This window comes from Aquila chrysaetos, chromosome 3 (assembly GCF_900496995.4).
Source record: "Aquila chrysaetos chrysaetos chromosome 3, bAquChr1.4, whole genome shotgun sequence".
In the NCBI taxonomy this organism is placed as follows: Eukaryota; Metazoa; Chordata; class Aves; order Accipitriformes; family Accipitridae; genus Aquila; species Aquila chrysaetos.
Window position 1 is genome coordinate 44,875,509 of NC_044006.1, and position 25,737 is coordinate 44,901,245.

The following is a 25,737-nucleotide window of genomic DNA, read 5'->3' on the forward strand; positions in this document are numbered from 1 at the left end:
GAAGTCTTTGCTTGTCTGCTTTTGAAAAAGAGAAGTATGTTTTTATTGGAATCCAGTGGCCCCTTTACATTTGGTTTAAACTCTTTCCACTATCTGCACGTCAGCTGTAAAATATAGTACTTAGATTTCAGGGATTCAACATGGTAAATACTCATGAAAGTAGAAAGACAGAGGACTGTGGCTCCCAACCTTTCTCAATACATATCTCCATTTAGCAATATTCCAGTAGAGGTGCAGGTACAGGTATAGAGAATTTTGGCTTACTGAGAAAAGTCTTTCTTCTTACGGTTACTTCTCTTTACCTCCTCAGATGTAGCTCTGTGACCACAGGTTGTCTGCATACCATAGGCTAAAGGCACAGGGCTAAGCTAGGTAATGTTTACACCCTGGCAGCAATGTTACTTCCAGGACAGGATTTCTTTCCTTACCATAAAGAATTTGGGTCCAAAAGGAGGTGGACGCAGATGCAGATTTTTTAGTGAGATTATAGCTAATTAACCATTGCCTAAATTAATCCATTACTATTTGGCACCTTTAAATCACATGGGGTGCTCTCGTCCTAAAAAAACTTTTAGAAAATTTTTCATTAAAGCACGGCAGACATTTAGTTGAATCACAGGCTGTTAAACCAAATAAGCTTCACTGAAATGAAAGAGGAAAATCACCTTTTCAGCAGGAGGACCAGAAAATGATGGCAGGCCAGTGGCCAGAGGGCTTCATTCTCGTCGGGGGGGACATGGGCGTCTCTGCATGAATTGGGCTCATACAGAACCTCTGACCTTCCATGGCTTAAGCTGAGACGTAATCTCCTGATTCCCATTTCAGTCTCCATATATACCCCTGGGAGAATTCTTCCAGGTTTGTCAGTCTCACAAGCAACAAGAGAAATAATTGTCTGTGGCTTTTTTTAAGTGGAGTACTTTATCTAGTGCTTACTGATAAGAAACTGCAGCTGTCCAACAAACAGTGCTCAGGGGTGCCGTGTGACTTCAGTGCCAGTGAAGTGCAACCTCTACACATGTCGCAGGAGCAGCCCTATAGTGGGAAGGCTGCCAAAGAAGGAGGGAACAAGGGTGTAAAGAGAAATTTAATGAAAAGCAACAGCAGAAATCAGTACAAGACTCAGAAAATAGAACAGAAAAATAGCTGATGAGTTGCTTTTGGGGTTTTTTAAGAAAATGTTTCTACACTGAAATCCTTAAACAATTTTTCTAATGTTATTTCTCCAAATGAGTGTAGTTTCTTTAGCTTTGTATACAAATATAAATAAAATAGTCCAAGCATCACAGCAGGTTCCCAGCTATGCTTCACAGGGCTTGGTAGTTCTTGAGAATATCGTGGTAGTCACTGAGGAAAGAGAGGCTCCTCCAGGAAGAGACTGAGATCACCTAGATTCATCTCTATGGGACTTTGTAAGAGCATCTCTTTCTCACCAAAAGGAAAGACTGGCCTTTGAAGTAAGCAATCAAGTTCCTGAAATTAAGCAGTGTGACTATCCCCCTAACTGGATGCAATCATGGTATACCTACTTCCACTCAGAAGCTGCTTTGACTGGTTTCTTGTGGTTTTACAGCACTGGAGAACAGTGAGCCCTGGTAGAGGAATCGGGTTATCCTGGCCCTAGATCCAATAAGAAACTGTTGCTGCAGATGTCAGAGAAGAACTATTTGGTCAGAAATGAACACAAATATAGTAGGGGTTTTATTGAAAAACAAACTACAATGTTTTTACAGTTAGAGAGCCTGCTTTGTATAATGTATAATTCAATATAATACTGACAGTTCCTTTTGCCCTATAGGGCACTCTAAACATGTTGCACTCTTTTTTTTCTGTGGCACCCCTGTTCATTCTTACATGGATAATTATGACCAGACATGTCAACACACACTTGATCTTTGCTCTTGGCATTGATGTATTAAGGTATTGCCCTGTCTTTTTTAGGAACTCTCCTTCCTAAGCTACCAGTAGCATGGCAGGCTGTACTGTTTTTTCTGTGGTTGCACTGAAGACCTGAGATAAATCATTTGCTACTGGCCTGAGCAGTAAAGCCTTGTAGGTGTGTATCACCTGATTTTGGCATAATAATGTTCCTGTAGGTGTTTTGTTGGTGCACTACAGCCTCCTGCTCCTCACCCTTGAAGTTCAGAAAGTGTCGCTGGAACGCCCATGCCACAGGCACATCCCAGACAAGCCACATTTTCCATGGCCTTGGAAAATCTCTGCTTCCTTCACCATACAGGTGCTGTTGCTCTGTGACCTCCTAATTAACCGTCACCTTCTGGGAGATTGTTTGATTCATTAGGTGTGAATGAAAAGAAGCAAAACAGTGATCGTGAGCTGGCTAGGGGGAAGGTGGATTTGGTTTTGGCAAATCTGAATTTTGTTTATTTTTTCTTGGCTTGTGTTTCTCTGTCTGATGTGGCTCTTAGTTACCTTCAGCGTGCACTGTACTCAGAGCAGCCCTGCTGCAGGCACTCAGCTTTCCTACATTGAGCAAGAGGAAGCATAGTTTTGGGGATGATTTCTGTACACTGCAGCAAACGAGTGCCTTTCTGTAACCACAAAATAAGCTCTTGCCTGCACTATGGCATTGCTGTGCCTTGGCTGTATTCCTATGCTCTACACAACATAGCATTCACTATGCCACGCATTAACACACACAGTGCTCTTTTGCATTTCTAGTTCTGTCCATCTCTAAGCTGGGTCCTCACTACAGCTGACGTAACAGGCAACCCTGCTATTTGGGGAGTCAGTGTGCTTGGCAGTTAGTTGTGCACTTGGTGGGGTTTCTGCTTTTTTCTGTTTTTCTTTTTCTTTTTTTTAACAAGAATCGTTTAAGGATTACTTTATGTATAGAACCATTGCCAATATTTTCTATAACCATCAAGTAAGAGCAAGTAAGAGCAAGTATTTTCCACATGCCTAGAACTGAAGCCATTTTTTTAGAAACTAAAGAGTCACTGGAGTGAAATTTAAGAACATTATCTATGACTTGGAAGCTCATTTAAAAATTCATTTTCAAGGCAGGATTAAAGAGAAATCTCTGTGGATATATTCACATTTTCATTAAGCATGCTCCCTTGCTACACTGTTGGTTAACAGTTATTACACTGTCAAGTTGTTATTTTAAGAATCCATTCAGGGATCTTGAGCTCCAGTACAAAACCATATGGTCTATCAACACATGCCTTTACACTCCTCCACAAACTACATCTTTACCAGCAAAGCACCTCAAAATCTAATGACTATATATAGGTGCAAACCATACCACCAATCCTTAAGTATTACTGAATGTTGTTGGTGGTATAGGAAGGCACTTGGGTGGCATGGATGAACAATTAATTTCTATAATAGTTACGGTGCCTTCATTGTATTGTTTTGTGGGGGCACAGAGATTCAAGTATCTGTTCTACCCCATTTAAGGCACAGATTTTTGGTTTCCCCCCTCCTCATTCAAGAAATGGAAGGCTTGTTTTTTTCTGGGTACAGCACACAACAACTCTGCATAGCTCTTGAGCTATACAGTGTGTGTGTGGCAGCTGTGTGTGCTTCTCTATGTCCTGGCTGACAACCAGCCAACTTTTCTGACAAAGACTCTCTTCAAACACAAAAACTTTTAGTCAAAAAATTTTGATTTCTACTAAGCATATTTTGCCAAAGCTAGATCTCATCAAAGCTGGTCTGACTGATCTTATTTAGCATTCTAAAGAAGTACTGACCACCTTACAGGGTCTGCTCCAGGTTTTCTCTGATTACACAGTATAAGGGTCCCTGGAAGAACTGGGCAAATCTTTCTTTGGAATCTCTGATTTCAAACACAGGAAGTCCATAAAGTGAATGAGTCCAAATTTTGCTAATTTGGTGTGTGGAAAGTATGGTTCAATATTTTACAGCACAACTTTCACATCAGCTTGGCTTTCAGCAGAATAGTTAACGCAATTATTTTTATGAGTGAATATTGATGTTTGATTCTATGTTTAGAGAATAAAGTTACAGTAATACCTATTTTCTGATCTGAGTGGGAAAGACTTGCTCCATCTTTTCTATCAAAATGGATGGGTAACCTAGAATTCATTTTGTGCCATCCATACCCATTGAGTCAGCCAAGTATTAAGATTTTTAATATGAGAATTTTACATAGTCATTCACGTGACCCCATATCCCTTCAACCATCTTGAAGTACACATTTCAAATCCTAATTCTTCAAAAGCTTATGTGTGTGAATAGTCCCATTGAGGTTAACAGGAGTTGCTTTGTATGATATTAGTAGAATACATAGAATTCTTTGCAGATTCATTGCTTTAGTTGGTGTTGCATGGGGAACATAATTCCTAAGTAATCAGGGACTGAAGCAAAAACTAGTGCAATCTAGACACTTATATTAAAGTACTTCTAGGGCCTTTGAATGAAAGAACACTATTCCTGTCTGTATTTTCATGATATTTTCACAACAGAACTTCGCGTAGCCAGCCCATTGGAAACACCTGTGAGTTGTAGCTAACCATCATGGCTGCTTTTTTGAAGAAAGTGAGAAATCAGAGACTTGACTAACCCTGCAGTGTGGGGACAGGCATAGGGGTGGAGCAGTAGTAGAAGTGGAAAAAAGAGAGAATAAAAATGACTAGAAATGCTGGGAATGGTATGGACTTTTTTTCTGGACATGTCTAAGCATAATATTACAGCACATTTCACAGCCAGCCAGTGATTGCATACACTAGTTGTAGTCTCTAGGCAGGGATTACTCATTTCATACATCATTTAGAATTAATTGTAGTGATTCTGCAAAGTCAGTACATACCCTGGACGCAAGATTAAGAGAAACTGTTTTTGTTTCAAAGTCTTTTGATGTTTCTGTTTTGAAGTATTTCATTTTTCCTTAGACAGCACCCAGACTGGCCAATGATATGCAATACACTTCTCTTTTGGAAAATAAAACTTTGTCAAATGAAACTAAATCTTTGACAGTCTCATGGCAATACACACACGCCTACCCACTTCATGCTGGAAGGCTAAATGAAGTTCAAGGTTTGTAGACATCATTAAATCAGACTTGTAGAGCAAGGCAAGCATATACTTTTGAAGTATGGGTATTCAGAACTCTCAGAAATACAACTGCCATTTATGTTTGGAGAAGGTTACATACATGTGTGTGTATCCTCACAGAGAAGTTCTCCTAATCTCCTGGGTAATGAGAAATACTGTATGTTCCCTGAGTAGAAAGTAGTAACTAAAAGACTCCCCTGTGTGCCTCCCAGGTGGGCATCCCATACTGCCACCTAAGGCACTAACACAGCAGTAAGGTCTGGTTTCCTGGGCACTCTGAATAAAGCTAAAACTTGTAGTTCAAAGAACATTTACAGTATTTTGGAGGAGTCTAAGACAGGCTTGAAGCATGAGTTTGACAATCGTAGAGAAATTATATTGCACATAGGTCAATTTTGAGTAACCGCTTATGACTTTTCAAAATATGTATGAGCAATCAAATGTTATTTTCAATAAAAATATCAGTATTATGATTCAGAATCTTTGTTTAAGATTTTATAATTACATGTTCATAGTCATAGTATTTTAATACAGGGGAAAAATCTTTAAAGTGTTTCATCAGTGTTTAATTGAACTAAAGTAATCCTATGCTTTCCATTTGCCTCTCAACACTTTTCAGACTTAAGGTAATTTCATATCATGTTAAACTGTTCATTAAAAAGTCTAACACAATTTTGAAGGATCTGATTACAATGATTTTCCATTTGTTTCTGGCATGCTCTGGTCTCATAATTGGAAATACTAACATATGGATTGTCCCAAAATATGGTTCATGCTTCATAGTTCATGATTTATTAAGTCTGCAAATCAGAATATTTTGATAACATTCATTATGTCAATGCCAGTGGAAAAAAACAGTAGAAAACTTTGAAATTTAGAGAAAATTTTACTTAAATTCCACAGAATTTTCTGTTTGAGCATGGATTTTTTGTTTGTTTGTTTGCACCTCTGTCACGCATTTAAGCAGTCCATCAACTAATCCTGTTGTTGTTTAAAACCGCGCTATTTCAGCCTTTCTTGCAATATTTAGTTCATTAAAGCCAGACATGAGTTTGTGGCCTTTAGAGTAGCTTCTTCTCTTATGAGTGTGTATAAGGAACTTTGTAAGTGTTATATTACTCTCCTCATGTTAGAAATGGGAAAGCTAAGACAATGAGAAATGAAATGGCTTGTTCAGAGAGACCCACCAGGCCGAGGGCAGAACTAGGACTGGACATCAGGCCTCCTGCATTTCACCACATCAATGCTGTAGCACTAGAGAGGGTCTCTGTACTTCTGCATGCATTCCTGGGTGGCACATGGGTAAAGGGAGACCCAAACACAAGTAGAATTTCATTAGCAACCCCCCCCCCTCCCTTGCATATCTTAGCAAAGTTTTTGTCAAATAAAGTCTAGTCCCTGCTTTTGCACTGGGCTGTGAAGAGCTGGGCTTTACAGGCCCGAAGGCAGAGCATGAACTCTGTCATGCACCAGAGTTAAGGGAAGGAGTTTGCCCACACACTCCTCTAGTTACATTTAAAGCTACTCTACTTTTATCGATACAAGTATCGATGAGGTTGGCATTCAGAAAGAGAGAAATGTCAGTACCTTTATTCTTCATCCCTTGCTCACTCTTTCTCCTCACATTTAGGTATGTAATAGGAAATAGTCTTCTAAGGCACAATCATTCCTTTTGCATTACAACCATTCTTTTTGAGCTACAGAAGATGAGTGACATTCAGGAAACCAATCATGGGTTTTATGATTAGAACAGATGTTTGCAAGACCTTCCTTTCAGGCAGTTAAAGTTAGAAGTGAAGCAGCAGATTAAAGGTAAGTACAAACAGCAGCAGTTCAATGTGCCTTTTAGTAGCTGCAAGGGTATTTTGGAGGGAAGGAAGGATCCTTTTTCTCTGTATATGAAATGAAGAGATGATATGTGTGGGTTGTTGATGGAAGATTTTGAGAAGACTGCTGGGTGCGCAGGGAACGTTGAGCAATTTGAGCATAGCACAAGGACACTGGAGATTTCCAGTGCTCAGAACTCAGCCCAGCCTAGCATCTTGTAGCAATCTGAGCACTAGCAAAAGGCAAGCCCTCACCCCAGACATGGTTCTGCCAAGTTTCAAAGACCAGTTGTAAGTTACTGAAACATGGGAATACTTAAAAAATTGGCCATATCCTTCCTCATTACCTATGGCCATGTACTGATCCAGCTATGATCTTCCTGCTTTTGAAGCGGTCTTAGTGTGTAGTCTGAGGTACTGACTCATGAACAGTATTTAGCTCATGTGCTTGTACTCTCACTAGCTATGTTACCGAAGATACAGAACTTCCTTCTGTGTTGTGGCTACTGTATTTCCATTGTGATTGAAATAGCATGTATTTCTACATTTTTCTACATTTACTTGTTTTAGGCTCTCAAACTTCAATACCTTTTTCTATTAATATGAGGGAGAGAGAGATTCAAAAGATTAGAATTGGGGGGGGGGCAGGGAGGATGAGTTAAGATTTACAGCTAGTTAACAAGGAAAAGGATTATTGTAACAAACTGTACTGACTAACTTCTGGCTATACACTGCACTTACGACTTAGCTCTACATATGTCTTTCTCATACTTTACTGTACCCTTTAAATGTGATAACTACTGGATGGTCTGGTTTTGCATGGCTCCTAAAGTAGCTGTCATCCATAAAGGTAAGTACCTGAGCCACAAACTGTTGCAAGCTGTGAGCAGATCCTCGTGAATATGCTTTCTCTCCTCTTACATGCTTTAATATCCATTTTTGGCTACTGTGACAGATTGGTCACTGAGCTAAATGGACCTGTAGCCTGATCAAATATGATTGGTCTTATATTCTTATGAACACATATCAAAAGTGCTCGAAGTTTCTGTTTAAAGGGTTTGAAATGTACTGCCCAGAAATGACAAACAGCCCAAGAACTGTGTAAATTGCTCAGCAAAAAGCTCCCAACAGCCCCATTAGGATATCTGTGATCTGCTCACACAGACAAATTGTGGGAATTAAAATAAAGTGTTATTCAACATAAAAATGATTTATTATAAATTATTCACTTATGCTACGCATGCATTTTCTACCTTGAGAAGAGTACAGCAAATTGATGATCTCACTCAAAAAGAAGGGTACTCTAAAGAGCAAAGAGGTTGGTTTTTTCTCTTTTGTTGTGGTATGTTTCATGGAGGCTATGAAATCTATCTTGCTTCTTGTTAATAATTCTAATAATTATACAATGAATAGCAAAAATAAATTAAGGAAACTGGAAAAATACTAATTACAATTCTCTTAATTATATATCATATCCAATAGAGGATCACCAAGCTCTTGTAGAGTGGAGAGATAATATTAATTTCATTTTATCAAGGCAAAACTCTCTTCCAAGACCACACAGCAAGTTAGTGGCAGATCTGAGACAGAATCTGTGAGTGTTGGCTCCTGGCTGTGTTCAGACTAAGGTGTTTGACTTCCCTTTACCCTAACAGTGGCAGGACATCACTGTCCCAGGCACAAAGAGCTATTGCATCTTCTCTACAGGATTCCAGTATATTTTTCTCACCTTTGGCACTACAGTAACAAACAGATTTGTTAAACTGAACACAGCAAAGTTCAACAGTGACCAGAGTTACAGGCAGGAGATCATAATGTAAGCATCTGATTTATAAACAGCTGAGAAAGTTTATCTCTTTGGATTTACAAAAACATGCTGTCATGAAAACAGATTGCTGCTATTGTAAATACCATGGAGCACAACATACGTGAAGTTAAAGCTGAATTTGTGCTGTGATTATCTATCTGCTTGCAGGCTCCCCTTTCCACAGCCTCTGCATCTGAACAGCACCCAGGATTTATAAAACAAAATAACAAAAGGTCCTGAGAACAATTGTGCAGAGATATACTGTAGGCTTTCACTAGACCCAGTGGAGTAACAAATGTCTCTGCATCCTGCTTTATTGTCATGAATCCTTTGGTATCTATTTTCCTTCCCCTCTGGCTGTTGGATGCAATTAGTTCATCTGAAATTGCATGCCAAAAGGCCCTGTTTAATGACTTGCAGTATATAATCTTATATCGTCCTGGCTTTGAAATTTCTCCTTCACATATGCAGTGTAGGGTAATGGAGATTGTATTATTCTTTGTCATCTGATAAGCTTCAGAATCTGTATATAAGGATTTTTAAGTCATAAACGTAATTCTATCTAGAGAAATACAACCACAAAGCTGTCTTTTAGTTTTCCTATGCACAAAAGGCACATTTTGTTTTAAGAATAACTACTACAACATAACAGAGAGGTTGTTTTCCTGCTGTCCAACCCTTCACCTTTAATTAACAGGACAAAGAGGACTGGGAATTTGCACTTCCAATTCCAGTAACCTTTCAGTTCCTATAACCATGGGGCCAGGATTCACCCAATAAAATCTAGAAACATAGACATTATTAAATGCAGTGTTTTGAATGCTTTTTATAAACACTCCAGGCAAAATGAGGATGTGAAAAAAATCAAAATGTTAAATGACACAGGAGAAGAGAACAGTGTTCCTTTACCCTGCTCTTTTTCCTCTGCTTCATGCCATTTTCTTCCCTGAAAATTTTCAAGTCCTAAATTCTGATCTGCCCTGGCTGATATATAAGGTAAGAACTTCATGCCATATTTTGAAAAACAGACTTATTTATTCTTCCAAAAGAACTCAGGAAAACTGACTAATATCTTCTTTCTTTGATCACAGCCATGCCCAGGAAAAAGACAAGACCAGGAGGTTTCCTCTTCCTCCTGAGCCCGAGGCAAGAGCAAATAGTTTTGCTTTGCTAGTAACAGATATTCTGATTGGAGAGCGATTTCAGGACTTCATGGCTTTTTGCTAGTTTATTCGCTGATTAAAGAGTTTTAGAATGTGGTTTTAGTCTCTTCTGTTATCTAACAGGTGCTGGCTAGAATTCAAATAAAAATTAAAAAAATGCAAAAATTACTGAAAGCCTTTGGCCAAAATCAGAGCTTAATCAGAACCAGAATCCCTTCTGAGTCCTCCACTGCTGATTCATACAGTAGTAAAGGATACTGCCTTCAATTAACTGCAATCATCATTTATATCATATAATTTACAATTGACTTAACTCATTAGAAGTAACGGATTACAGCATGAACTTTACAACAGGATAAATATCTCATCTTATGTAAAAATGCAGAGGTGAAGTCAAAGCCTTTGGTTCAACGATGCAGATGCCAAACAGCTAACTGTGTGTGGGGGAGACGTGCACTGCACATATGTAGCCATTCATGGTCTCCGTGAAATGTGTTTCTCTAAGAGCAATCAGAGCATGGGGATGTCCTAGGGGATGTCTTCTCACAACCACAGCACCTTGTGTGGCTCTGCTCAACATTGCCCAACATCATCTCAGGAAAGGAAATTGCCTGAACTTTTTCAGGTCTGTTGATTGAGCTGTTTATTTCCTAAACATTATCAGATTTTGAAAGATTTGTTTTGGCAAATAATGACCTTTCCTGTTTTCCTGCTGAGTAAAGTTACGCCGGCTCAAATTACTTGTCAAAGATTTATTTTTCAGTAGATGTTAACTATCAAGTCCTTTTTTCTTTTTGCTTTCACTATGCATTCAACAAAATCAGCTGACACTGAAGGTTTACACCAGCTCCGCATACCGCAGTATCATGTTTCTAATTTATTTTCAAAACTCCTTTGAGTAGGTCTTATTGAAGAATAGAGGCAGTCTTCTTTGGAATCAGTTCCCTGCTACAAGCGTCCTGGCAGGCAGCACTAAATCCCCTTCCCTGGAGTAAGCCCACCCCGGTACCTTGATTCAGCCTCCATCTGGTCTGTTGGCTGCCTCCTTCCCATTCTCCTTTCCTACAGCATATACCTTCCTGGGCCAAGGCCCGCAAGGGCATGTGTGTCTCATATGGGTTAGGTAGGATGCAAAATCACCAGCTTCAGTATTTTGGTTAACTTTAGATGAATGTAGAGAACACCAGACTTTCAGGATGCATGCAAAACTAAGTGCTTTCTCATAAATTTGAGCTATGGCCTCTTTACACTGCTCTGGTAGAATGTAAAGAGCCTCAGAACTGGGGTAAAGACAGTGCCAGCTCTCGGAGGTTGCCCTGTCCTGGCAATGTTAATGTGAAGGAGCCCAAATGGAGAAAGCTACATCTTGTAGCTTGTACAGTGCATGCCATAAAGCTCTGGCTTTCTGCTGGGGCAGAGACACAGAGGTGGCTGCCTCTGCTCTGTGTGCAGAGAGATAAAGAGAGACTGCAGTCCTGAGGGACTCTGGGCAAGAGGAAGCCTGAAGTTGTACTTGCCCAGTATTGGCACCTCAGGAGTAGCTGGGATGGATGGAAACTTGAAGCCCTCCATGCTGCAGGTGAGCATGGTCTGTAGAGCTGCTTTCAGGGTGAACTGAAGGTGGTCCCTGAGCCAGCAGCAAGGGCACTTGTACAGCACAAGAATTGCAGCTGGTTTAGCTTCAGGTCTTTGGGATCATCTTGCCACACATGGTAGGCACAGCTGGTGGATATTCTCTTTTAAAATTATTTCTGCTTAGTCCTCCTTGTCAAACAATCCTGACGCACATCATCTACTGAACGGACATAGATGAACTTGGTGGTCCCATATCAGAAATCCTTTATAAACTTTGCCCTTCAAAACCAAAATGCATTGTTTAACAGTGAATGCATTTCCTCCTACAGTTTATAATCCTTGCTCTCTCTCACTTGCAAATCATTCCCATCTTAACTCAGCAGCTGTTAGTTTGGTGTTTGTATTTCAGGGAATATTAACACTATGAAACTCTGGCCAAAAGATTCAAGAAGCTCAAGACACAAGAAGTGTTTTGACAGGGTAAGTGGCTGTGTTTATCAGTCCTAAAAAGTGCTAGAACCACTGAAGAGACTTGTGCGATTAACACACGCCCTGTCTTTCACACACTTACTAAGTGAGTTACAGCTAGGTTGTAGCTAAGGGCAATTTCATCAACTCTTTCACAAAGCCTTAGGCTGTGCTGGTGGTGATGATAAGTGAGTGAGTGAATCACAGGTGAGTGCCAGGATGCCTCACTATACATTATTACCTGCAAGAAGCACCTTGCAGCAGGGAGGGGTTCACTGTAGCTGATGGGCAAGCACGGGCTGTGTAGGAACTGCTGGAAATGCAATGATAGGCTAAACTGAGAGGTCCAACAGGACAGAGCCAGTAGATTACTTAACTGAGTGACCTCAGTGGTTAAAGGATAATCAGATAAATAATTCCACAAGCCACAGCACTTCTTCTGAAGTCACGGCTAAATGGAGCTGTAGTGTAGTTGCTCTCCCACCATGTTTTCTAGAGGGTGACAATCATGATAACCATTGCAATAATTCAAATATGTTTCACCTCAGTCAGAACTAATGTTAGGGGGAGGAAGAAATTAACTTTGCTTGGTTACATCATATAGTGTGATCTTGTTTGAATTGCACTTTCTTCCCATGGGAAACATTGTGTTGATCTTCATTATCCTCGTATGTTGCTGCTTAGAAGTTCTTTTCACACCTTTGTCATGCTAAGGACTATTGAGTTTGCTATCCTTTCCATGAAGTACTGGATGTACTCATTTATACCTGAGACTGGGAGATGTCAGGAACTCAAAAGCAAACTCCTCAACTACTGTAAGATGATATAGCTCACTTACAGTCTCTTTGATCCTAATTTTCTACTTCCAGTTTATATCTGAATGAAGTACCAAAATGTCCATTCTCATTAGTTCCCAAACCATTTGTTCCAGAGAATAGGGACATGAAATCTTGAGTTTTCTTATCCCATAATTATTAGTCACTTCTAATCTATGTAACTGGATAAACATCCAGAGGATGGATACTGTAACTACATCTTGTGTCCAGTGATGACAGTAGAGCAAGCAACACTCTTCCAAAGTCCAGGCAGTTGTATTCCAAAAAGCAGACGAGGTGGGAAATGAAAAACAGCATAGCAGACATCTTTTTCCCGGGAGGATGAAGTTAAATTTGTCCAGTTCCAGGAACAAGAAACAACAGACACTGTATTTACACGAAGAGATAACAAAAAACTGATTAACATTTGTTTGTGTGTTCGCATGTGAGTAAAGTATGAACATGTCTGTAACAGCACAACACCGCAAATTAGAGACCAACTCCTTACTTTATTGTTTTAGATGTACTGTTTTCTCTACGGCCACTGCTACAGTACAGTGTTATTTGGTGCATGTCGAGTGGTCCGCAGTTCATTAATCTGATGAAATTAGTCAGCATGTTCCACTGACATTGTGTATGGTTAGCATGTCAGTTGTCTCTCTCCAATTCAGCATACCTTTCTGAAAAGGCATTTCCTAATCCCCAGGCTATAATCTCATTAGAACTGCCTGATTCTAACCAAATAAATAGAAGTAAAGACTGATTGCCTGGTCAAAGCACTGTAGCTCAACTCGAGCTAAGGGTTTCAATTATTAATTTACCTCGGTGAAACTATATTGATTTACATCAGCTGGAAGCAGGTCATGGAAGTTCTTATAATCTAAGGTCTATATTACATTGCACCAGAGCTGGCTCAAGCACTAGTAGCAGTGAAACATTGCATGGGCTAATTTTATGGAGGAAAAACCAGCTCTGATAACTAAGGAACACCAACTTCTGTTAGTGTACCCAAGCAAGCTCATTAAAATTGAACTTCTGTATTTTGGTGCAACACTGCAGTGAAGTATACAGTCCAATTTTGCCTTTGTAAGTGTAAATATAGTCCTATTGAAAGCAAGAAGTAAATCACACTGGCAGGAGAATCATGCAATACCCAACCTCCCTAACGTCTAGACCTCCAGTCTGAATCTGAAGTACACTGAGGTACCTTTGTGCTTCTCTATCCTTGCAGAGCTATGCTAATTCCTCCTTGGCAAGTCACTGGAGGAGTAGAGGAATACTCAATTTTTAAATCATTATGGAAGAAGTCATTCCAAATGCTACAGTGCCACTGTATTCACGATGTAATAGAGTGGTTTTAAAGCTACCCCCTTGCAACCAAAGGATAGAGTGTGCCTCGGGTTTTCTCACACACAGCTCATGCTTGGGCTCTGGTTCATCTTCCTAGAGCTGTCAACCCCTCAGAATATTTTAAATCATGCCAAGATACAAATTTGGAGAGGGGTCTTCTGAGTATTAGTGGAGGGGGAGTGCAAACTTGGCTTAAAGCTCCCTTTGTGCCCTGCAGCTGGAATGGCACTGAGTGCTCCTGAGCTATAGCCAACGATCTGGCCCTCAAATCAGTACTGATATGTAATATGCCTGACAGTCTCAAAAGCAGAACTGCATATTTTGTTGAGCTGTATAATGGTTTTGTGGTTAGTCCCCACTTTTTTTTTCCCTTCCAGGATTGTGATGGGGTCACCAAACTCATTTATATTTGTAGTCTATTCAGGACTGGGTTTTGTGTCACCAAAACTGAATAGCTTTTACATATGCTTGCTGTGTGATGAAATTGTAGGCAAACAACCAAAGAAAATAGGTGAAGATCAGGAAAATGAGTTAATTTCTTTTGTAAAGAATACATATTGCAGTATATATTGGGCTGGATCCTCATTCATGGCTCATCCTTTTACACCAGTCTAGCAACATAAAACAATCCTTATGCAGTTTAAATGCCAGTGCAGTTGTATTTGCCTTCACCATGGGGCCCTGTTACAAGGCTTTCAACTGAACTGAAAAATGGAACCACAATTTTTACTGCATCACTTCTTTAATTGACCCGTCTTGTCCCAAAGTTTACCATCTGAAGCTGTGTTACCAGTTCCAGTACAATGCCCCATTGTAAATAGAAGGAATATTCACACAAACTAAATCTTTCTATTAATAAGAAGTTAAAATAAAAAGTCAAAATTTTATCCTTATACTTGCCTTTGATAAGGGTATTCTAAAACCTACCAGCATACAATGTTTTCGTAATAATTACTTAAAATAGGAAGCAGTTAAATGAATGTAATCCACCTCTTCCAGTTAACATTATATCATTTCTTTTATTAAACAGACCAGGTTTGTTATATTTGTTCTCCATTACTATGTGGAAGTTGTGGTTTTAACATTTACACATTTCAGAATATTACTTTTTAATGTTTAAACATGTCAAGTGATTTTGACCAGACCAAAATCCCGAATCCTGTAACAGGTACAGATTTGCATTTTCTGGATGCTGAAAGTAAGTGTTGAAAAGAGCAGGTAATCAATGGTACAGAGTGCTGATGTTATATTCTACCTTTTTATTACAGAATTAGGTAATAAATCTCTCAGAAGTGGATATTTTCATTACCTAAAGCTAACCTGAGGAAAACCAAGACCTGTATTTAGCAGAAGAACGGTCTCTGAAAGAATGGTAGGAAATGCCTATTAGTCATCAGTCCACTCTCCATCTAACACTGCATTTCTTCTAGAAGTACCTGTGTGTCCTCCATCACTTCCTCTAGCCCTGCTTCTGAACAATATTGGTAGATGGGATTTCTGAAACCTCTCCTAGAAAGAACTCAACGCAGTAGAAGTTAATTGCCATACAAAGAGACTGTACTGCCTCTCATGCAGGTATAGGTGAGAAGAAACTGCACTGCAGCTAGCATATGGTAAAGTAGGTAAGAGAGAGGCTAATCACATCCTCAGGGTACACCCTTGGTCCCAAAAAGGTGAAAATCTGAACATGAAAGCACAGCCTGTTCTACTACACCAGGGCACAGGTACGTGAATATTTGGTGGATTTCTTTTTCTTTCCTCCCTTCTCTCCTTCCTTGCCTCTTTCCTTCTTTCCTTCATTCCTTCTTTCCTAGCGATTCTGTGACCTCTAATTGCCTATTTTTTAAGTACAGTCTTTCTTACCATCTGCATTTCTATGAGAAATGTTGACGTCTTTTTTTTTTTTTTTTTTTAAACTTAGGAAACATTTGATCTATCAATTAATAAGTCTTTAACCAAATATGGTAAAGAAGGAAACAATTGGACAAGCCTTTGCATTTGGCAGGAATCTTTAAGACTCACTTTGAACAGCTGGACTCTTTACAGTCCTTGTGATGCAGATTAAATGAAAATAATACATGGCAGAAAACGGCTAAATCATTTGAACTTCGCAAGTTATAGCCTAGAGCCATTTCACTACAGCTCATTAGGGAGTTTATGTTTATAATGTAATGCCTTTAAATAGATTTGATTTTTCTAAACAGGGTTTTGTAAATTAGAACTTTCCCAGGGGGCTAACCCAGTGCAAGCTGTTCCCGTTGTGGAGCACATCCTGACTGAAGAGGCAGGACTACAGAAGGAAGAGTTTGCTTAAAAATGCAGATTCCTGTGTATTGTCATTACTTGAAAGTTTAGGAGTATCACAGTCATCTGATGTATGAGTAATACCCAGCACTCCTGGGATGCATTCACAGAGTTCCTAACCTGTCATATTTGGAAACAAGCATCGTCCCCTCCCTGCCCCCCAAGTATTGAGATAGCTTTAAAAATCATGAGATATTATGGATCAATGTGGTGTTAGCTTGCTTTTCAGCTATTCATTCTCTAGTTGCTATGCTTTTCAGTCTTCTAATTTTATTTCTGTAATAAGGAAAGTTTGTCACTCTTTTCCTCATAAAAAACAATTATTTCCTTGTAGCCTCGTGATTCTAATTAGCAGGGCCCAAAGAAACTCTGTGCTCATTTTGATGCACAGACCTTTCCTAGTGCTACTTTTCAGAATTCCTTCCCTCCCTCCCTCCTTCCTTCCTTCCCTCCTTCCTTCCTTCCTCCCTCATATATTCTTCCAGCTATGAACAAAACACAGGTCCAGTACTGTTCCCCTTGGTTATCACAGAAAGCTGAACACTATGCAGCAGTTTTGGAATATTTGCACAGTACTTGAAGCACAATACAGAATTTGCATTGTTTTTACTGATACTTAGTTTTCCTGGAATACTTTCTTTTTCTGTTATATCAGTTGGAGCCAGATAAGTCTGTGTTTTTAGCTGTTGATAATTTCACATTATTTTAAATTTCAGCAAATAAAAAATACCACCTAAACCTAATAAGACATTATGCAAACATAAAGTGAGAAGACAAAAACAGCACCATCAAAGTACTGCATATCTAGGGAGATCCATGTGTAGGATCCCGCTCCCGGTTCCTTTTTTATAGTTAAGTATGGCCCTGGTGAATACTGCTTTCCAACAGCCTTTCAGTATTTCCAAAAGAGGAGCTCATGTAATCACAGACACAGAGGCTAATTCACTCTGAAAGGAGATGGGCAGTGACCCACAGAGCAGCAACTCTTCTGTCTCATGATCAGAAGCATTCCCAAAGGGACTTCCAGATTCCAGTGACTTTATATTCCCTGAACACTTTTCCAGGAAAGTCAGCTACAGAACAGAGCAACTTACTAGTTCAGGTTTCCCTATGCAAGGGAACTTCCTCTGCTGTGTTAAGGATGTCTGAAGATTTCGAAAGGGCAAATCTTGGACTTGTATTGCATGCACTTTTTACGCAGCCTCCCAAATCATGCCCCTTTTCTGAGACCTGTTCCACCCCAGGAGAGGCTTTTGACATCCACGTTCTGTAGAAAACAGATGGGTTCTACCTGAAGGTCTTGACAAATGTACCGTATTTAGAGATGCAATGAAAAGGATGTACTCAGCTGTGAAAATCTTCACAGGCAAATTGCTAAGCTGCAAACTTTAAAAATGCATTTATTGAAGAAGTTCAAGGGTCTCCTATGTCACTGCAGTTTTATTTCTTCTTCTTTCCCTTTTCACCCACTGCTCCTCTTAGGAGCAAAGTCAGTGGGGAGTCTGCTGAAGCACAGAATATCAAATATATACGTGGCAACTTACTCCACGTATCTCACCACTGCCCGAGATGCTGCTGACAAGCCCTTGCACCAAGTTAAAGTTAGAAGCCTTATACACTATCATTCAAAATTGTTTAGACTTTTTCTTTTGATTCATGCCGTTGCTGTATTTTGTACATCCTCCTGACCACTCTTAGCAGCTGTAACAACACTTGTGGTATTACCAGTAATTTGCAACTTATCAAACATGATTGAACCTTGTTCTTTTGTGTAAACGAAACAGAACTTTCTGGTTAGCTTTCTTTATACTTTGGAAATAGTGCAAAGGAAACCAAGTCTATATTTGCATGCCAGACAATGAAACATAACACACAGTGTATACATGCCTTTGACACTGTAATTACTAGCTGTTGTTTAGATTCCATGTATGGTCACTGGCTTTGGCTGTGTTGGAATCAGCTGTATCAACATTTAATCAAAGTCTTATAGATTTTGGTTGTATATTTTTCTAATGTCAAAATGGAAATGCTGAGACTAAAAAATAAGTTCTTGGGTAAGAAAATGCATGCCTGCTGCACTGCAAAAATAATGAACCTTTGTGGCATAATGAACAAAGCCCACTGGAGGTTTTGCATGTAATGAAGCACAACAGAACAGTTGTTTAATTTTTATTTTGTATTTTTAATTTGATTTACTTCTTCAGGATTTCAGCAACTTTTGATGAGTGCTTCTGGAAGTTGTACCTGAAACTGTGTTAATGTTGTCTAGTTTATCAGACAGTTAGGCCTAGCTTGCCTAACTCTTCTTAGAAATGAATTCTGTTAGAGGCTATTGTGCCTCTGCCATACCTTGGTCTGAACCGTATCTGGTCTCTGAAAAAATGTGCTGGTAAAGCAAACTCCACGTCCACTACCTCAGATTGCCATACAGAGTCTCAATAAAGGGCACAGAGCATGAATGTAAGCTCATAAAACTTATTGCCTGTGCTGCAGAGTACCCACAGACAACATAGCTGAGCTCAGGGAGCCAAGCACACAGCAGTGAACCCCCGGAAAGTATTCCCTGTGTGGTCCATGCAGCTTTGTACCACGTTCAGTCAGGTGAAAGAACATACTGTGCACTTAGGAGGAACAGTTAAAGTGAAAATCATAAAACAGAATGTGCATTTTGAGTAAGTCCTTGCTCTATTAGTCTTATGGTCCAGCTCGCTTTGAAAAAAGTTTGAATAAAAGGAAGCAGTCAATGCTTTGCTAAATTCACGATCCCACTGAAATGCTCCTCCTGCTATGAAACAATCCCCTTAAAGGTGTCAGTGTCCTCTATGATTTTTATATAGGAAAAATTGCTTTTGAAGTCCCATTTTTTTGTTGGTTACCTCTGTAGGACTGGGGAAACAGTGGGATTAGTGCATCTCAAGAACATGATGGAAACAATCTTAAGCAAATACTTACTTAATTTAAATCCAAATGAGCAGAGATAAAGTCTTTATTTCTGAATGTTTCAATACATCCAAGCCCACAATAGAAAAATGGAAAATCTTGCAGTTGTTAGCCATTAGACAAGTCCTTTAGCACTCCCAAGGAAAGGAGAGCACAGGAGTCATGAGACACCAAAGATGAAAAAGTAAGCTGAAAATGTTTAATGAAAAAGTGGGGGTGCTATTAGAAATGAAATAATGAGTACATACAAACTGTTCCAGACCTTCAGGCCATATAAGTGAGTAAACTTTTTATTGCTCACAGCAGAAGTGGTAAACTCTTAACCTGACTTTCCCCTTGAATATAAGACTAGAAAAAAATCTCAGTAATTTTTCTGCTTTGGAAAGAAAAAAGGCAAAGCGGGAAGGGCAAGGAAGGAAAAGAGGAAGGAAGAAAGGGAGGAAGGAAGGAAAAGAGAAAGAGAGAGAGAAAAAGAGTCAGTATGAGAAATAAAGCAAGGGAGGAAGGAAGGAGAGAGAGAAAGAGAGAAAGAGAGAAAGAGAGAAAAAAGAAAGGAAGGATTGTCTGTATTGCTCCAGCTAGCCCTATGTTAACTGAGATTCTTTCTACATTCTAACAAGCTACAAATGAAAGTTGGCTACTTACTTTTACATCTGGAAAGTCTGATGAGTGACAGATTACCTTTTGTTTTTCAGGTATTGCACTCACTAGGATCATAAAAAAAGAATAAATCTTAATATTTTCATCCACAGGGCCAAGAGTGAATTTTCCAGGGTAGTTAATCATATCGCTGATAAAAATATTAATATCCACTTCATGATTATAGCATTATTATACTAACTGGTTGGAGAAGCTCACAGTGCAGAAGAGTTAGAGAGCTACTGAACAATATAGAAATGGATGAAATGATGCCAGTCTGGTACCAGTTACAAACTTCTTCAAAGAGCCTTCTAGGAAAATTTATTTAGTTAGTTAAACTTTCAGTGTTTCACTTGAATGTCATTTATCTCAAGAATAATTTAAAAAACCCTGGAGAATTTAAATTTTTTTTTTTTTTCTATCCGGAGTTTTAGATATATCTTCAGTTCAGATGAACCTACAGGTGGGGCTGTGGCTTCTGTTGATTGAGATGAAGTGCTGTGAGAAAGTAGGATAAGAAAGTTGTCTGCCACAAAAACATAGAAGGGCTTTGGGTAAAGAGGAGAAATTTTATCAATATGAAAACACTGCCATATGGTTAAAGGAACAGTGACTACTGTCAATGTAATAATGTAGTAAAGCTGTTCATAAATGACTAAGCAATAGCAAGAAAGACAACTCTTCTTGAAGAATAGTGTTAAATATCAAAACAGCCTTTACCTAGTCCTCTTGGAGAGATATCTTTAGTCTCTGGAGCTGGCTTTCGTGTGGCTGATATTAATACAGTAATTCTGGATTCAAACCTTCGTGACTGAGAGCAGCATTTGGCCTGATAGCATGTAGAGGGAACACATGAAAAAGTAAAAAGTTTAAATAAACAACCAAAAACACTTCTAAGACATTTCCTTGTGGATAGATTTAATTATACAAAACCAGTTGGAGGTAAAAGGAATCTCAGTAAAACAAGATTTTTCTTCTTGGCTGAAACATGTTCATGTTTGAACATGGTTAATTACTCCTAAAGGATTTTATTATTAGGGGAGCAACATAAGTAACAGCTGCTGCTATTGTTACTTACAAAATGATTTCCATTATAAACCCCAATTTTCCCATGGATTAAATTTGCTAGAAATTCACTGTTTGGACTGCAGTGTTCACTCAGACTTTCTGAAAGTCTGGATGTAAATTATTTGGGCATTACTGTATGTGAGAAATCTGTATTAGAAAAGCACTTGTGCAATTTTTTCCCCGTCCAGACTGACCAACCACTGAATGGCTGTAGACTGTGTTTTGAACTGGAATTACTTCTCACTGAAAGGCACTGTATAGCTTTGTTCTGGATAAAGCAGGCTTTCGGTTGAGCAAATTAAGCATTTAAAAATTTAAAATTTGAGTAGATGGTACAGAAGAAAAGACTTTTTCTCTGACCATTAAGCAGCTAGTCAAAAACCCATTAGAGAAAATGCAAAGCCTTTAGCTAGTTTTGGTGGGCACAGGCTTGAGGTTTAAATGTTGCACTCAGAAATAATAATCAGTCTGTGAGTTTAACAAGGACCAAGGTAATCCTTAGAAAAACTCCAAATTGTTACATGCAACTGAGGCGCTGGGGAGAAGAGACCATCCTTTCCTGGCTCCAATACTTTTCTTTCCAAAGCAATCAATTCCTGAACCCAAAACATATGCAAGAAATCCTGCAGTCCTCATTTTTCTACATAAGTTTTCCACCGATTGTCCTTACCTGCTTTCTCATCATAATGCTTAAGTAGCTGAAACAGTTGAAGTTGGAAACCTGTAATGTAAGGTATTTGTTAATGGCCAAACCTGTTCCCATAAAGGGTTTTCTTGCAGAAAAATTAATGGCCTGTTGAATGAAAGGGAAGCCCAGGATTTAGAGAAGAGCACCATTTTGGGGGGGTTCCTCACATACCAGAAGGCAGGACGTAATTGGGGCTATGTTCTTGCAGGAGGATCAGCCACCCACAGAACCTCCGCATTTTGCCTGAGAAAAAGATGTGCTAAAAATAGGTTGAAAGAAGCAACTCCCTGAAAGACCTATGCAGCCGGACTCAGGAGATTTCACCTACACCGCTTCCATCTTGGTATGTCTGTGCAATGCCCTGCCCAGCTTCTCATTTTGGACAGTATTTAGTTGAAAAAGGCTATATTGCATGCGGGCATGTAAGTGTTTATAGCCATGGCGACCTTCCCAGTACCCCCAGCTGGCAGATATATTCAGAAATATTTTGAAACATTTTTGAAATATTTTGAGAGCTTAAGGATACAGTAAAATGCCACTTCTGCTCTGAAAGCCACAGGATTACAGCAGATTCTACCAAGGAACAGGACCTCCAGATGGTGTCTGGACAATTAGTTCCAGATTGTGGAACTTGCACGTTTTTATCTGGAAGAGGGCCGGTGGGGTGTTTCAGTCCAAAAGAGCTTCAAAGACTAAGCTTCAAAATAAAATAAGACAATTACATGCAAAAATGTTCACTAATGCACTCAAGGCTTCAAAAGTGGGGGAATAACCTGATTACAGTTAACATATAATTTAATAGTCATATACCTGATTTTGAGCTAAATTGCAAAGAGTAACTTGCAGCTATAAATGATTCCCTTGGTCTTTTAGACACGTGTATCATATTTAGAGCCAAAAAAGACAGATTCCATAAGTGTCATTGATATGAGTAAAGGCAACAAAAGCTCTACTTAGGCAGCGTGCTGTAGCTCAGACAGAGGAAGCAGAAATAGTGAAAATATGTTGGTTTAGACAGGAATTTAAACAGGTTTTAATCAATAATTATTAATGTACCATTTATGCTTTATTACTATATTTTTATTAAAAATATGCTTTACTAATTAATACAGTTGAAATTCTCACACTTGTATACGTACATCAGCATATGAAAAGTATCAATTTTCAATATATCCCTGTTGTGAAAAATTAGATTATTGACAACATGTTACTAAATTACTTTATTACTCAGAAGAAAACTGCTATAAACTTCATAAAGAAAACAGTAAATAAAATATACCTATCACTATCCAATCACGTCCAAAGTATATTAAAATAGAAATGAAAAATATAAAACATTATAATGTATGTTCCTCTTTTGTCCTCCCCAAAAGGCCCATATGTTAGATGGGTGTGTTTGGCATCCGTATATTTAGGTATATAAAGTAAGAATATAAAGCTTGCTTCTTCAAGATGCTGGCAAAAAAGATCCTGGAAAAAGTAATTAAACACATACTCGAGTGGCATGTTTGAAGTAAAGCTGTAGACTTACTTTTAAACAGTTTTGGCTATATTTTTCAATACTTCAGGCCAAATTATTCAACACTTCGTGCGATCCAGATTTTACTGAGCAGAACTACATCACACAGATATTTTTTGGATTTTATTCTGAATTGTCCTTTTTTTCCCCTATCATTTGCATTCAAACACCTCTCTGGAATGTGCACAATTTAATTCTTCCAGAAAAACATAGCTGTTGGTGGGAAGTCCTGTTCTCAAGGGAAGTGTTGATTCGCCATCTAACTGTAGCCAAATTCATACTGGGCTTTGAGTATCAGAATAGTAACATTGATCTGGACATTGTATTCTGCAGGGAAACCAGTGAATGGAGTTGGGGGTAAGCCACCTGTGTTACTAAGCTCTTGGCATGCTGAATTTTGAAATGTCTAGAGCTTTTTTAGTGTGACTGACTTTCTCAATATATTGAGCAGCTGTAGTTAAAAAAATAAGTACTTATGAATGAATGAAAATGTCCAGATCAGACCCGTGTTCATTAAAATGGGACACAGCATTCTGATTCATCATAGAAAGAGATGAAGATTTTTATCCGAAGTATTCCTTAGGCTGAAGAGACTCCAAAGTTACCATTCCTCTTCAAATGTCCCCCACAGCAGAGATATGTTAGGTGGTGAAGATCACACCACAAAGTATTTCAATACTTCTGCTGTCCACATTCATCTTTGTTCATGCATGCTTCTTTGAAGTGACGAGTTAATGATTTGCACTGAACACAAAGGAAGTCTAGACTAAGGTATGTGAACGCTACTGGCTCTTCAGCTTATGCTTGTTCAACAGTTTACCCAAGATATATATGGACTAAAAGGTGTGTGTGAATAGCTATTGTAGATTTTTATTTTAAAGTTCTACAATACTTTTTTTACTCTAGATGGACACTTGAAATCCTGGAATACAAGATATATACTCTGGCTGCCAGCAAATTCAGCTCAATGTCTAAAGCATTTGTTAATTAGTAAAGAATTTAGGAAGTAGCTCCTGTAAAACTAAAGAGAAGCAGGTACAGCATGTGTTTACTTTGCAGACTTTCCATCTCTGCCTGTTACTCCAGTGTCTGTTAAGAGATGAAGACCAAAAGTTCCTAGAAAATTAGATGTTAAAGAATTTGTGCACAGTGATGGTTTTGGTTAGAACTGGAACTGGCTGAAAAACAGACAAAAATACTTTGTATCTACCAATATTGAAAAGAAATGTTTAATAGGCTTTATTTCTTCCCGCCAAATAAATCAAGAGTAACTCAAATAAAATCTTTTGAGCTGTAGTAGTCACAGCTAGTATAAATATGAGGAGAACCAGTTCCTCAGAATGAAAAAGAAAAGTGAATGTAGTGTATCTGGCTTAATCATTGAGTCTGGTATGGAAAATGATATTGTCAGTGCCAACGATCATAGAAAAGTGTGTTTCTCTGAAACATTTGTGAATGATCCATTGAAAAATCTGGCTGTGGAAGGATAGTAAAATACCTGTACATCAAATATTCATAGATGTGTATGAGGCATCTGTTAGACTTCCATATGGCTGAATGGTAGGACAACTCATCAGTACGCATGTAATCAGTAAAACAATAAACCATTGTCTCTTTTTTGTCTGCTTTTAGTATTTTTTTCCCTTTATCCTCTTTTTTTGTTCCCCCTCAATTTCCTATTGAATTCAATTAAGATTCAAAAGCATGGCAAACTTGGATAGTTTTTTTTCTTTTAATAAACAAGTTTGCTGGCCTGGCAGCTCTTCCCAGACTTGCCCCCTTCCACTGTATTTTTGGTTCTGTCTTTCAGCAAATCAAACAGTTGACATGAAAGGACATCAATCATAGCTATTCCTTGGGATGTATAAAATATGTACATTCCAAGCCTCTTGAACAGCATTAAGCAGCTGTGGTTAACATTCAGACTACAAATATGTTAAATATATTTTGAATTTTGCAACATTTGCTATTCCAGTCGTTAAATGAACTTTGCAGGTGTTCAAATACACTGCTAATCCTGGGGTTTTTACTAAGACTGTTAGCAATATTAAATTGAAACTCTGAAACCCAGGCACACTAAATAAACTAAAAAAAATAAGTGTTGATAAGTGAGTTGAGTTATGCTACAACCAGCATATTTGCTGAAGAGGAAAAAATAAAATCACTTAAAAAAATCTCAGCAGCCTGATTTTAAGTGTAGTACCAGATTCAACCACTTTATGGGTCTTCCTGTTTCCCTTTCATGTAAACACATTTCTTAAAGAAATACAAATCCCAGAATATGTTTCTCATCACCATGTTTTTCATTGGAGCTCTTTTTATTAATGTTAATCTCTAATATTGTCATAATCCATATGCAATGCAAAAGTGACAGGGAAAAGCACTGGTTCCCATTAAGCGAAATGCCAGGGTTTCATTCACTTTAGGAGTATGCCAGAGTTATTCTCAATGTTAAAAACACTCTGCACTTACACAGCCTTTCCCCTTATAACTTACCTTTGTAGCATCTCACCCTAAAAAAAAGGAGATCCA